Source organism: Mandrillus leucophaeus, unplaced genomic scaffold (assembly GCF_000951045.1).
Source record: "Mandrillus leucophaeus isolate KB7577 unplaced genomic scaffold, Mleu.le_1.0 Scaffold299, whole genome shotgun sequence".
In the NCBI taxonomy this organism is placed as follows: domain Eukaryota; kingdom Metazoa; phylum Chordata; class Mammalia; order Primates; family Cercopithecidae; genus Mandrillus; species Mandrillus leucophaeus.
This window is the reverse complement of record NW_012103131.1, coordinates 2,751,329-2,764,519: the sequence shown is the minus strand read 5'-3', so window position 1 is coordinate 2,764,519 and position 13,191 is coordinate 2,751,329.

The window sequence follows — 13,191 nt, the reverse complement described above, 5'->3', positions numbered from 1 at the left end:
AGGGACATGGATGAAGCTGGAAACCATCATTCTGAGCAAACTATTGCAAGGACAGAAAACCAAACACCGCATGTTCTCACTCATAGGTGGAAATTGAACAATGAGAACACGTGGACACTGGGTGGGGAACATCACACACAAGGGCCTGTCCTGGGGTTGGGGGAGGAGGGAGGGATAGCATTAGGAGAAATACCTAATGTAAATGACAAGTTAATGGATGCAGCACACCAACATGACACGTGTATACCTATGTAACACACCTGCACGTTGTGCACATGTACCCAAGTATAATTAAAAAAAAAAAAAGGGTTCCTTGTTCCTGGTTAAAGGTTCATGAAGAGATTAACCAAAGGAAGGGTGAGAAGTGCTTGTCTATTCTTCACTTGTTTCACCTGCGGGCCCTCAGTTTTCAGGGGAAATCTGAAGGCTTGGAGAGGGGAGAAAGACCTCCTCCATTCGCTGAGAGTTACTGTTCAATGATTTGTTATTGGTGATCTGCCATCCAGCTTCATCTTCAAAAGCTCCACCTGGGAAAAGTTTGCTGTAGTGATTTGTAAATTGAAATGTGTCCCCCAAAAGATATGTCCACCTGGGATGTCAGAATGTTACCTTATTTGGAATAAAGATCTTCATAGATGTAATTAAGGTAAGGACCTTGAGATGAGATCATCCAAGATGAGATAAATCCGATGTAAGAGACGGGAAAAGGAGAAGACACGCAGACACAGGGAGAAGCTCACGAGAAGACGGAGGCACAGATTAGAGGGATGCAGCCACGAGCCCGGATGTCTGGAGCCACCAGAGGCTGGAAGAGGCAAGGAAGGATCCTCTCCTGGAGGCTTTGAAGGGAGTGCAGCCCAGCTGACACCTTGATTTCAAACTTCTGGCCACTAGACTGTGAGAAAATACATTTCTGCTGTTTTAAGCCAGCAAGTTTCTGGTCATTGGCTGGGGCATCCCTGGGAAACTCATCCAGATGCTTTCTCTGTGTTGGCCCAAACGGGGCTATGGTCAGCACGGACTCACTGTGATGGAACTGTTTCCTCCTCCCCTCAACTCTCCTTTGGTGATATAAAAATCTTGTCTAAGTGGCTGGGCACAGTGACTCACACCTGTAAACCTAGCACTTTGGGAGGCCAAGGCGGAGGATTACTTGAGTCCAGGAGTTTGATGAGATCTGGGCAACATAGTGAGACCCCCTCTCTAAAAAAAAATTTGTTTTAATTAGCTGGGTGTGGTGGTGCACACCTGTTGTCCCAGCTACTTGAGAGGCTGAAGTGGGAAGACCACTTGAGCCCAGGAGATCAAGGCTGCAATGATCTATGATTGCACCACTGCACTCCAGCCTGGACAACACAGCAAGATCCCACCAAAAAAAAAAAAGGCCAGGTGCCGTGGCTCATGCCTGTAATCCCAGCACTTTGGGAGGCCAAGATGGGCAGATCACGAGGTCAGGAGATCAAGACCATCCTGGCTAACATGGCGAAACTCCATCTCTACTAAAAATACAAAAAATTAGCCGGGCTTGGTGGCCGGCGCCTGTAGTCCCAACTACTTGGGAGGCTGAGGCAGGAGAATGGCATGAACCCAGGAGGCGGAGCTTGCAGTGAGCCAAAATCATGCCACTGCACTCCAGCCTGGGCAACAGAGCGAGACTCTGTCTCAAAAAAAAGAAAACAAAAAAAAAAACTTGCCAAGGGAAATGGAAATTATCTAAGTGAAATGGTAATTGTTTTTAAATTCTTTTTTCCTCCAGGATATAGAATCCCAACTAGTTAGACAAATGTAAATATTTGGAGAAGTGGCTCTGTGCTTATATTTGTTGGATGTACCTATATGGCCTTCATCACATTTTCATATCCATCTAATAGAGCTTATAGTTATCTGCAGCATGAGTTCGTATGATTGCACCTAATAAAATACATATCCTCGTAGAACAGTGCCATACAACATGATGCCTTTTACATGGTAATTGCCCCGTAAGTCTTTATCGTACTAGGTGTGGTGCGTGATGTTCACCTCTGAGATGACGCTTGCTCTGTCATTTTCTTCACCGGGAAAACATAGAGTCCAAAATTTTAATTTAAAATTTAAGAAAAACATTTATTCCTTTGGAGGAAAAAAAAATCTTATTTTATCAGAATCATAATTATCCAAGTTAGAAATTAATACTTTGATATGGCTAAAAAAAAAAAAAAAAGAAATCTGAGGATCATTCCTAAATCATTATGCATTGGGTACATTTAGCAACAACATTAGGATTAAAAGCAGCTGTTAGAAGATTCTGATGGCACTAACAAGAGTAAGAATCATAGCTGCTATTGATTGAGTGTGGACTCTGCTAAGTACAAAGCCAGATGTTCTGGCTATTCCAGTGATTCTCAACCAGGGATGATTTTTGTCCTAAGGGGATATTTGACAATGTCTGAAGACATTTTGGGTTGTCACAACTGGGCAGGAGAAACAGGGGTGCCAGTGGGTAGACCAAGGATGCTGCTTAAACATTCTACTATGAATAGCCCAGATGATGAATAGTGTGAGGGCAGGAAGCCCTGGTGTACGTGGTGTCATTTAGCCCTGTGCTCAAGCTCACCAGTAATGCCTGTTAGGAGGCGACCGATCCAGCCTACAGATAAGGAGACTGTGTTTCAGGCACGGTGGATAATTTGCTCATATTCCCATGGCTAGCTTAAAAATCATTCCTTTACTCTATAAGGATATATAACAAAATAGCAGTTATCTACCAAAATAGAAACTTGGGAGGGAAGTCATGAAAGAAAAAGAAAGAACTCACAAATACTCAGCATTCGGCAGCACGTGGAAATGCTGCTGCGACTTTGGTGGCTGAGTATGTTTCCGGATGAATACATCATGAATACATCATACATCACAGAACCAAGGGGAACGTGTTCTTGTACAATCTGCCACCCCAAGTTTGCCTCTTCTCAGATTTTTTTCTCTGCTTATCATCCATAATTGGATAACTTTTCTCCAATTTTCTCCTTGCAACAGCGAAGATAAGGTTTCTGTTTAATCATCCTCCTCTAAGCACTCGCAATCAGTCAGGATATTGCTGCTTTTAAAATAAGACAATGACATTTAATGACTTTCATTTTTTCCTCTACAAAAGATTAATTTATATGCTGGAGTCATCGTTTCATTGGAAAACTCAGTCTATTCTTTTGTAAATGCTGTGATATGATTAACAACTCAATCCCACCCCCTTACTTTTTTAACTTGGTGGCTTTCTCTGTGTATATTTACCTTCACAGTCTAATTTAGCCTTTGCTTTGGCTTTAGAATGAAATGAGTGAGAGGAGCAGAGGCGTCATGCCCTGTCCTCAGAGAGGTGCCCTGGGCATCAACCTGTCCCATCCTGGGTATTGCTGGTTCGTTAGCAAGAGAGAACCATGCCGGGGAGTGAATGGAACACTTTGGACCTCACTTGAAATGCCTGCCTAGCTCAACAAATAGAGGCCCCCTGTGATCTAACTTTGACATTCCCATCTCCCGCTGCATCCTTCCACATCCTCAGCTCCGGCTGCACCAGGCAGTTCCCTAGTTCAGAAATAGCCAATGTGTCCTCACATTTCCACATCTCTTAGCAAGACTTTTCCTTCTGCCTGGGTTCCTTCTCTCTGTTTCTTCCATTAAAATCCTGTTTATCCTTCAAAGTTCACGTCAAATGTCTTGTCCCTAAAATCTTTGTGGATTCTGCTATAAAAAGGGCGCACTCCCTCCTGGGCTCACGCAGCCCTTGCTATCAAGGCTCTTGTTCTATTCTGCCGTTTACCGCTGGGCCCCAGCGAAGCCTCACACAGCTCTGTGCGGCCGGATCATCCCAGATCCCTTTTTTTTTTCTTTTCTTTTCTTTTCTTTCTTTTCTTTCTTTCTTTCTTTTTTTTTTTTTTTTTTTTTAGACAGAGTTTTGCTGTTGTTGCCCAGGCTGGAGTGCAATGGTGCGATCTCAGCTCACCGCAACCTCCACCTCCCGGGTTCAAGCAATTCTTCTGCCTCAGCCTCCCAAGTAGCCAGGATTACAGGCATGTGCCACCATGCCCAGCTGATTTTGTATTTTTAGTAGAGACGGTGTTTCTCCGTGTTGGTCAGGCTGGTCTCCAACTCCTGACCTCAGGTGATCCACCTGCTTCAGCCTCCCAAAGTGCAGGGATTACAGGCGTGAGCTACTGCGCCTGGCCCATCTCAGATCATTTTACAGATGAGGAAGTCCAGGTGCAGAGGACTTCACCAATGTGCTCAAGTGCACGCAGTTATTCAGGAGGCTTAGCGAGCTGTGGGCTCAAACCCTCCAAAACCTTTTTTGTCCTTATAAACTCAATGAAAAGCCCTTTGCAGTACTGAGAAGGAGAAGGGTCTGAAGAATTGCACAGCAGAGGGGGGTCACCGTGGCCACAGCCAGACGCCTCTGCAGGCAGAGCGGGTCATCTCCCCCAGCTCACTCACTGCAAAAAGTGGGCTGCACCTCCCCAACACAGCCCTGTGAACCTGTTTCATTTAGAAATGACCACATTAAACATGCAAACATGAAACTTTCTAAAACGGTGCCATGAATCCGTATTAATAAAATGTATTTATCCATCATCTATGACAAGATTCTCACCATCAAAAAATCACATCACTTCATGTCTCAGGCAGAAGGAAAGGTTTCTGCCAATTCTCAGGCCAAGTCCTGGCATCAGCAACTGCTTCTCATTCTTCCTGATGTTAATGGTTAGTGTGACCTGTTTCTTAAGAGAAACAATGTCCTTTGAGGATGCAGCCTTGCTGTCCCTATTGTCTCTACTGCTCACGGATGACTTGATCTATTGTGGCAACTTCATGGTGCCCCCAAAGCTTGTACATGACAGAAACTGGGAATTCCTCTTGCAAGGGGAGGAGTGGGGAGATGCAGTCCGGAAAAAGAAATCCTAGTTGTAAGAGTTCTGTGCCAGAACAGTTTGCCTCTCTGTGTGTTCCTTGATACCATAACCCAGCATCACAGACAGAGGAGTGGTCCCATCCTTCCTTCCTTCCAACACCCCACCTACCACCCTCACTGTCTGCCACAGACTATTTTAACTCCATACTGTCCTTCAACCCAATGCTACCCAGTGTAAAATACGCCCTCCACCAGATTGCCTATGGCCCGGAAAATTGTGGCAGGCAGAGCTGTAGGCACTTTGGAGGTCACCTGTTGAGTGACTCTTAAACTCTTTCGGTTCCAGACCCCTTAAATAATTTGGTAAAAAAAAGGTTCTGCACTGACAACACCAAATGCTGGCAGGGATGTGAAACAGAAACTTGCATTCGTTGCTGGTGGGAATGCAAAAGAATGCAGCCACTTTGGAAGACTTTCAGTTGCCCACAAAAGTAAACATACTCTTACCATAGGATCCAGCAGTCACACTCCTTGGTATTTACCCAAATGAGCTGAAAACTTATGTCCACACAAAAGGCTGCATGTGGATGTTTATAGCAACTTTCTTCATCATCGCCAAAAGCTGGACTCAATCAAGATGACTTTCAGTAGGTAAATGGAAAAATAAACTGGGGTGTATCCAGACAATGGCATATTATTCAGCACTAAAAAGAAATGAATGATCAAGACACCAGACACGGAGATTCCTCAAAGGCAAATTGCTTAGTGCAAGAAGCCACTCTGAAAAGGTTACATATGATATGATTCCAACAATATGAACCCGGAAAAGGCAAAACCATGAAGGCAGTGAAAAAAATCAGTGGTTGCCAGGGGTTACAGGGAGGGAGGGATGAATAGGTGGAGCTCAGAGGATTTTAGGGAGCACTAAAATGACCCTGTCTACTGTAATGGTGGATACACATCATTACACATGTCCAAACCCGTAGAACGGGCAACACCGAGAGTGAACCCTGACGTGAACTATGGCCTTTGGCTGATAATGATATCAGTGCAGCTTCATCAAAGCAAATGCTCCACTCTGCGGGAGGACGCTGATCATGCGGGAGGCTATGCATGTGGGAAGCAGGGGTTACGCGAAAAATCTCTGTACCTTATGCCCAATTTTGCTGTGAACCTAAGACTGTTTTAAAAAAACAAAATCTACTTTAAAAAAAAAAAGAGCTCTCGCCCTCTCCCCAGAAAAATGCACATGCACACAGGCTTTTACCTACAGTTTCGGGGGTCCACAGACCTATGAAGCTCCATGGTATTGAGACCCATGATCCAGTCCAAGAGTCCAAGACCAGCACAAAGGGCCAAAATCGTGCAGCCAGACAAAGGTGTGGGGCAACTCTTCAGATCCTGTGCCACACCCTCACCCTCCCCTCATGCTAAATCACACATGCCTTTTCCCTGATTATACATGGGGTCATTCATTAATGAGGAATAACATACATATCAAAATAAACAACTCAGTCAATGTTCACAAACCAAACACACCAACCGGCTCAACAGACAGAACACTCTGAGGACCGTCCTCATCCTCCTTATGCCCCAAACTGTCACCCACACCCACAGAGATAAACATCATTCTGATTTCTATCACCATAAGTCGGTTTTTTCCTTTTTTTTTTTTTTTTTTTTGGACGGAGTTTTGCTCTTGTGGCCCAGGCTGGAGTACAACGGTGCGATCTCAGCTCACTGCAACCTCCGCCTCCCAGGTTCGAGCAATTCTCCTGCCTCAGCCTCCTGAGTAGCTGGGATTACAGGCATGGGCCAACACGCCCAGCTAATTTTGTATTTCTAGTAGAGATGGGGTTTCTCCATGTTGGTCAGGCTGGTCTTGAACTCCTGACCTCAGGTGATCGCCTCCCTCGGCCTCCCAAAGTGCTGGGATTACAGGCGTGAGCCACTGCATCCGGCCAGGTTTTGCTTCTTTTTGAACTTTATATAAGTATCCTCAAACAGTGTATACCCATTTGTGTCTGGATCCTTTCACTCAAAATTGTTTGGCATTGGCGCAATGTTTTTTGTTTTGTGAGTATATCAGTGCTTTACCATCACCCGAAGCTGTGACTGTCTTGCCATTTCAGACTTAGGAGACTAGGTGGCTATTGTCGTTGCTGATTCCATGAGAATGTTAAACTGGATAATATATAAAATGCAAAATAAAACAATCAAAATGAAAATTAAAATTAAAATTAAAAACCAAAATTGTATTTGGAAGTTTCATCCATATTGTTGTGTATAATTGTAATTACAATGTTCCCTAGTATGACTATGACACAACTTAACTATCTATTTATGTTAATAGACATTTGGGTTGTTTCCATTTTGGGGCTGTTGCAGATAATGTTGCTATGATGTGTCTTTTGTTGAATAAATGTACATAATTATTCTGAGTATATGCCTGGTCACAGGGTATGAGTTACTTTTAAATGTATATGTAATAACAAAATGTGTTTTCAAAGTAGAGGTACCAACTGACACTCCCACCAACAATGAAAAAAAGTTTCATTTGCTTCTCATACTCTCCGACACATGGTAATGTCAGTCTTTTCAAGTTTAACCATGTTAGATAGGTGTTTAACTATGGCTTAATATGCATTTTCCTGGTGAGCACCGAGGTCGAGCACCTTTTCAATGTTTTTTGGTAATTTGTATATCCTCTTTCGTAAAACATTTTATTCACATTTCTTTCCCGGTTTTTCTGTTGGGTTATCTTTCTTCTTACTGGTTAGTAAAGAGTTCTTTGTATATTCTGGTCATGAGCCCTTAGTCAGATTTATATATCGCAAATATCTTACATCATTCTTAGGCTTGCCTTCTTATCCCCTAGTAGTATATTTTGGTGAACAAAGATTTCTTAATTTCAATGTAGTTCAACTTACTAAGCTGAATAAGCTTATTTATGATTAATGCTTTTTGTGTCCTGCTTTAGAAATTTTTGCCTGATGTTGGGTCATGAAGGTATTCTCTACGTTTTCTTCCAGGAGCTTTATTGATTTATTTTCATATTTAGATCTATGATCCATCTGGAATTGCTTTTTGCATATGTTATGAGATAAGAGTCAGGTTTCATTTTTTTCCATATGAATATTCAGTTGTTTCAGTACCACTTATTTAAAAGGCTATTCTATCCCCAATGCACTGTAACGCCAATCATCTTTGACATAAATCAACAAACCTTGTATGTGTGGGTCTGTTTCTGGACTTTATTCTCTTCCATTGGACTATTTGTTTATTCTCGTGCCAATACTATGCTCTCTTGATTATTGTAGCTATATAATGACTCTTATTATTTAGTAGTGTTAAGTCTTCTAACTTTATTCTTCTTCAAGATTGTCTTGTTTATTTTACTCTTTGCATTTTCATGTAAATATAAGAATCAAATTGTGAATTTCCACAAAAATCATCCCCGAATTTGGATTGGAATTACATTGAATCTACAGGCTAATTTGAAAGAGATTTGATGTCTTTACAGTAGTAAATTTTCTAATCAACGAACATGGTATATATTTCCATTATTTAGGTATTCTTTAACTTTGCTCAATAATAATTTGTACTTCTCATGTTGCTAGAGCCTTACACATTTTTCATTAGATTAATTCCTAGATATTTATTGTCAGTTGTTATTTTCTTTTACCGGAAATGGTTACTTTATTATACTTTGTGATTTTGTTGTAGCTCTGAAGAGAACAATTGATTTTCACATGTAGACTTTGTATCTAGATCTTGCTAAACTGATATATTAATTCTGAAAATCCACGTTTTTATTTTCTACATGCACATCATGTCATCTGTGAATACAGATAGTTTTATTTCTTTCTCTTTAATTATGTTGTGTGTTTTTGTCTTTTTCTTGACTTACTGCACTAGCCAGGACCATCGGTAAAATGTAGAAGTTGTGACAGCAGCCATCCTTGTCTCACATGTAACTTCAGAGAGAAAACTTTGGCTATCTCACCATTAAATATAATGTTTTGCAATAGAATTTTTGTCCAATTTAGGGAATTCTTTTTTATTGCCACTCTTAGTTTCTACTTTTTATCAAGTGCTTTTATTGCATTTCTCTAGATGATCATTAGTTCTTTTCCTAAATTATTCTGTTAATGTGGTAAATTATGGTAATCAATTTTTGAATGTTACACTAAATTTACATTTCGGGATAAACCCAACATGCTATGATATATTTTCTTTGCAATGTAACTTGTATTCAATTTAAGGTATTTTATTTAAGATTTTCATTATGTTTATAAGAGAAATTTGTCCACAATTTTCCTTTCTCATGATGTATTCATCAAGTTTTTATAAGATTATGCTAGCCTCATAAAGCAAATTGGGAAGGGACTCTTCTTTTTCTACTTTTCAGTAGAACTAGTTGGTTGTTTATTTCTTAAATGTTTCATATAATTAACCAGTGAAACCATCTGAATCTGACGCTTTCTTTGTGAGATTCAGTGACAGAATAAGTCTTTTGGTAAGTTTTTTGATAGGCATAGAACTATTCAAATTTGCTATTTCTTATTGAGTCCATTGTAGTAAGTGTTGCTTTTCTAACATTTTGTCTGTCTATCCTGGTTTTCAATGCATTAGAATAAAGTTGTAGTGTCATCTTTTAATATCTGTAGAATCTATAATTATATCAGTTTTTCAATCCAGATTTTGGTTCTCCCTCTCTTTTTTTTTCTCTCTCTCTCTCCCTCTTACCTTCTCTCAAATTCTAGAAGTTTGTTGACTTTATTAGTCTTTTCAAAGAATAAAATGAATAAATTATTAATTTATTTATATTATGTGTTCATTCTATCATATTAATTTCTGCCTTTGTCTTTCTTATTCCTTCTTTCTACTTTCTTTAGATTTTATTTGCTATTCTTTTTTAATTTCTTGGCATGGAGATTTAGACCATTAATTTTCAGCCTTTCTTCTTTTCTTATTTATTTTAAAATTACAAATTTCCCTCTAAGCAGAGTTTTAGGTACATCTTTTTTTTTTTTTTTCTTTGAGACAGGGTCTCACTCTGTCACCCAGGATGGAGTGTGCAGTGATGCAATCATGGCTCACTGCAACCTCAACCTCCCAGGCTCAAGCAATCCTTCCACCTCAGCCTCCCAAGTTGCTAGGACTACAGGTGTGCACCACCATGCCCAGCTAATTTTTCAAAAATTTTATAGAGCCAGCGTCTCCCTGTGCTACCCAGGCTGATCTTAAACTCCTGGACTCAAGCACTCCTACCACCTCCACCTCCCAAAGTGCTGGGATTACAGGCGTGAGCCACCATGCCCAGCCACATTCCACTTTTTTGATATATTTTCATTTTCATTGAATTAAAAATATTTTATAATTTCTGCTGAGAGTACTTTTTACCTATGAGTTAATGGTAAGCATATTGCTTAATTTCTAAATATTTGGAGAATTTCTAATTAACTTTTTAAAAATTGGTTTCTAGTCCAGGCATGGTGGCTCATGACTGTAATCCCAGCACTTTGGGGGACTAAGGAGGGAAGATCACCTGAGGCCAGGAGTTCAAGACCAGCCTGGCCAACATGGCAAAACACTGTCTCTACTAAAGATACAAAACTTAGCCAGGTGTGGTGCCATCCTATAGTCCCAGCACTTTGGAAGGCCGAGGCAGGAAGATCACTTGAGGTCAAGAGTTCAAGACCAGCCTGACCAATATGGTGAAACCCCGTCTCTACTAAAAATACAGAAATTAGCCAGGTGTGGTGGCACGCCTGTAGTCCCAGCTACTTGGGAGGCTGAGGCAGGAAAATCACTTGAACCCAGGAGACGGAGGCTGCAGTGAGCCAAGATTATACCGCTGCACTTCAGCCTGGGTATCAGAGTAAGATTCTGTCTCAGAAAAAAATTTGATATATAAATAAATGGTTTCTAGTTTAATTCCACTGTGGTCAGAGATTATCCTCTGAATACTTTGAAACTTATTTAGACTTACTTTATGATCTATCACACGGTCAATGATAAATGTTGGTAAATATTCTATGTAGTCTTGAAAAGACTGTTTAATCTGTCATTTTGGAGTAAAATGTTCTATGTCAATTAGGGTCAAGTTTGTACATTGTGTTATTCCAATATTCTTTTTTTTTACTGAAGTTCAGCTGTATGTTCTAACAATTACTGACAGAGGTCTATTAAAGCCTGCCACTATAATTGTAGAACTATTTCTTATTTTATCAGTATTTGCTGTGAAGCTATGTTATTACGTTTCTTGATGAATTGGCTTTTTTATCATGATGAAATGTCTCTGTTTATCTCTGGTAATGCTCCCATCTTAAAGTCTGTTTTGTCTTGTATCAGTAAAGTTACAAAATCTTTAACGTGGTTGGTTTTTCAGGGTATATTTTTTCCTGCTGCTTTACTTTAAACCTTTCTGCATGCTATATTGAATTTGTGTCTCTTATCATATAGCTGAATCATTACAGTTGGGCTTTATTCTTTTATCTATTCTGACAATATTTGTATTTTAATTGAATCCATCAATTTACACTTAATTTTATCTACATTTAATGTACTAAGATATGTATTCAAATCTATTGTTTTCATATTGCTTTTTATTTGGCCTGTATGGTTTTTTTTTTTAATTTCTTTGTCATTCCCTTTTTGTCTTCTTATGGATTAATCAAGTATTTTGTGTTACTCTTATTTTCTGTCTACTAACTTGTGAATTATACATTATTTTTGTACTCTTTAAGTTGTCACTGGATTACAACATGTCTTCTTGACTTATTTGAATATCATTTAAATTAGTGCTTTTATCATTTCCTAAACAACTTGAGGAATTCAGAGCCTTTTAAGTCCATTTGCAGCACTTTCTCCTTCCTCTTGTATTACTGTTGTCACGCATCTTCATTCTATATCTATTTCAAAGCCTGAAAGACAGTATCATGTTGTTCTGTACAGTCAGTGTACTTTTACCCAGAGGCTTACCCTTTTCTTTGCTCTTCATTTCTTTCCATATTTTTCTAATTCCATCTGGGATCATTTTCTTTCTATCTAAAGAAATTCTTTTAATATTTCTTTTAGTGCCAGTGTCTTGACAACTAACTTTCTGGTTTTACTTGACAGGAAATGTGTGTATTCACTGTTACTTTTGAAAGATATTCTTTTTGTGTATAGAAATCTGAGTTGGTAAGTTTCTTTTCTTTCAGCACTTTAAAGTTGTTATTCCATTGTTTCCTGCCTTCCACCATTCCTGCCAAGAAGTCCATTGTAAGTCTTATCACTGCTCCTTTGAAGGTAATATTGCCCTGTTAGCTGCTTTTAATATTTTTTCTTTGTCTTTAGTTTTTGGCAGTTTCACTATAATGTGACTAGGGTAGTTTTCTCAATATTCCTCCTGGCTAGAGTTTGTAGGTCTTCTTGAATTTGTGATTTGATATATTACCTCAGTTTTTGAACATTCAAAAATCCCTTCAAATGTTATTGCTGATCACTCTCTGATATGGTTTGGCTCTGTTTCCCCACCCAAATCTCATCTGGAATTGTAATCCCCACATGTTGAGAGAGTGCTCTGGTGGGAGGAGGTTGAATCATGTGGGTGTACCTCCCTCTTCCTATTCTCATGGTAGAATTCTCACGAGATCTTGTTGTTTGATAGGTGTGTGGCTCTTCCCCCTTTGCTTGCTCTCCCTCTCTCCACTTGCTTACCCTTTGCCTTCTGCCATGATTGTAAGTTTCCTGAGGATTCCTAACCAGGCTTCCTGTTAAGCCCATGGAACTGTGAGTGCATTAAATCTCTTTTCTTTATAAATTACCCAGTCTCAGGTAGTTCTTTATAGCAGTGTGAAAATGGACTAATACACTCTCTCTCTCCTCTCCTTTAATTACACATAAGTTTGACCTTTTCATCACCATTTTCTTTATTTCTCTCCTGTTTTTTCTTTATAATTTTCACCCTTTTTGCTCTTCAAGATTTAGTCTGAATATTTCTTACTAATCTGTCTTCCAGGTGACTAATCATCTCTTTAGTGTATAAAATTTGCTATTAAACATACTACATTTTAAATTTGTGTTACTGGCTTTTTCAGTTTTATACTTTTTATTTGGTTCTTTTTATAAATTTCAGTTCTCTGAAGAAATTTTCTGTCATCTATTTTTCGAACATATCAATTACAGTTAATTTCAAGGTCCATGTATAAAAAGTGCAACATCTGATTTACCTACGGGTCTGTTTCTATCTTCTGATTTTTTTCCCCTCTTTTGATACTGTTTCTTGGTATGTCTAGAATTTTTTTTTTTTTTTTTTTTTTTTT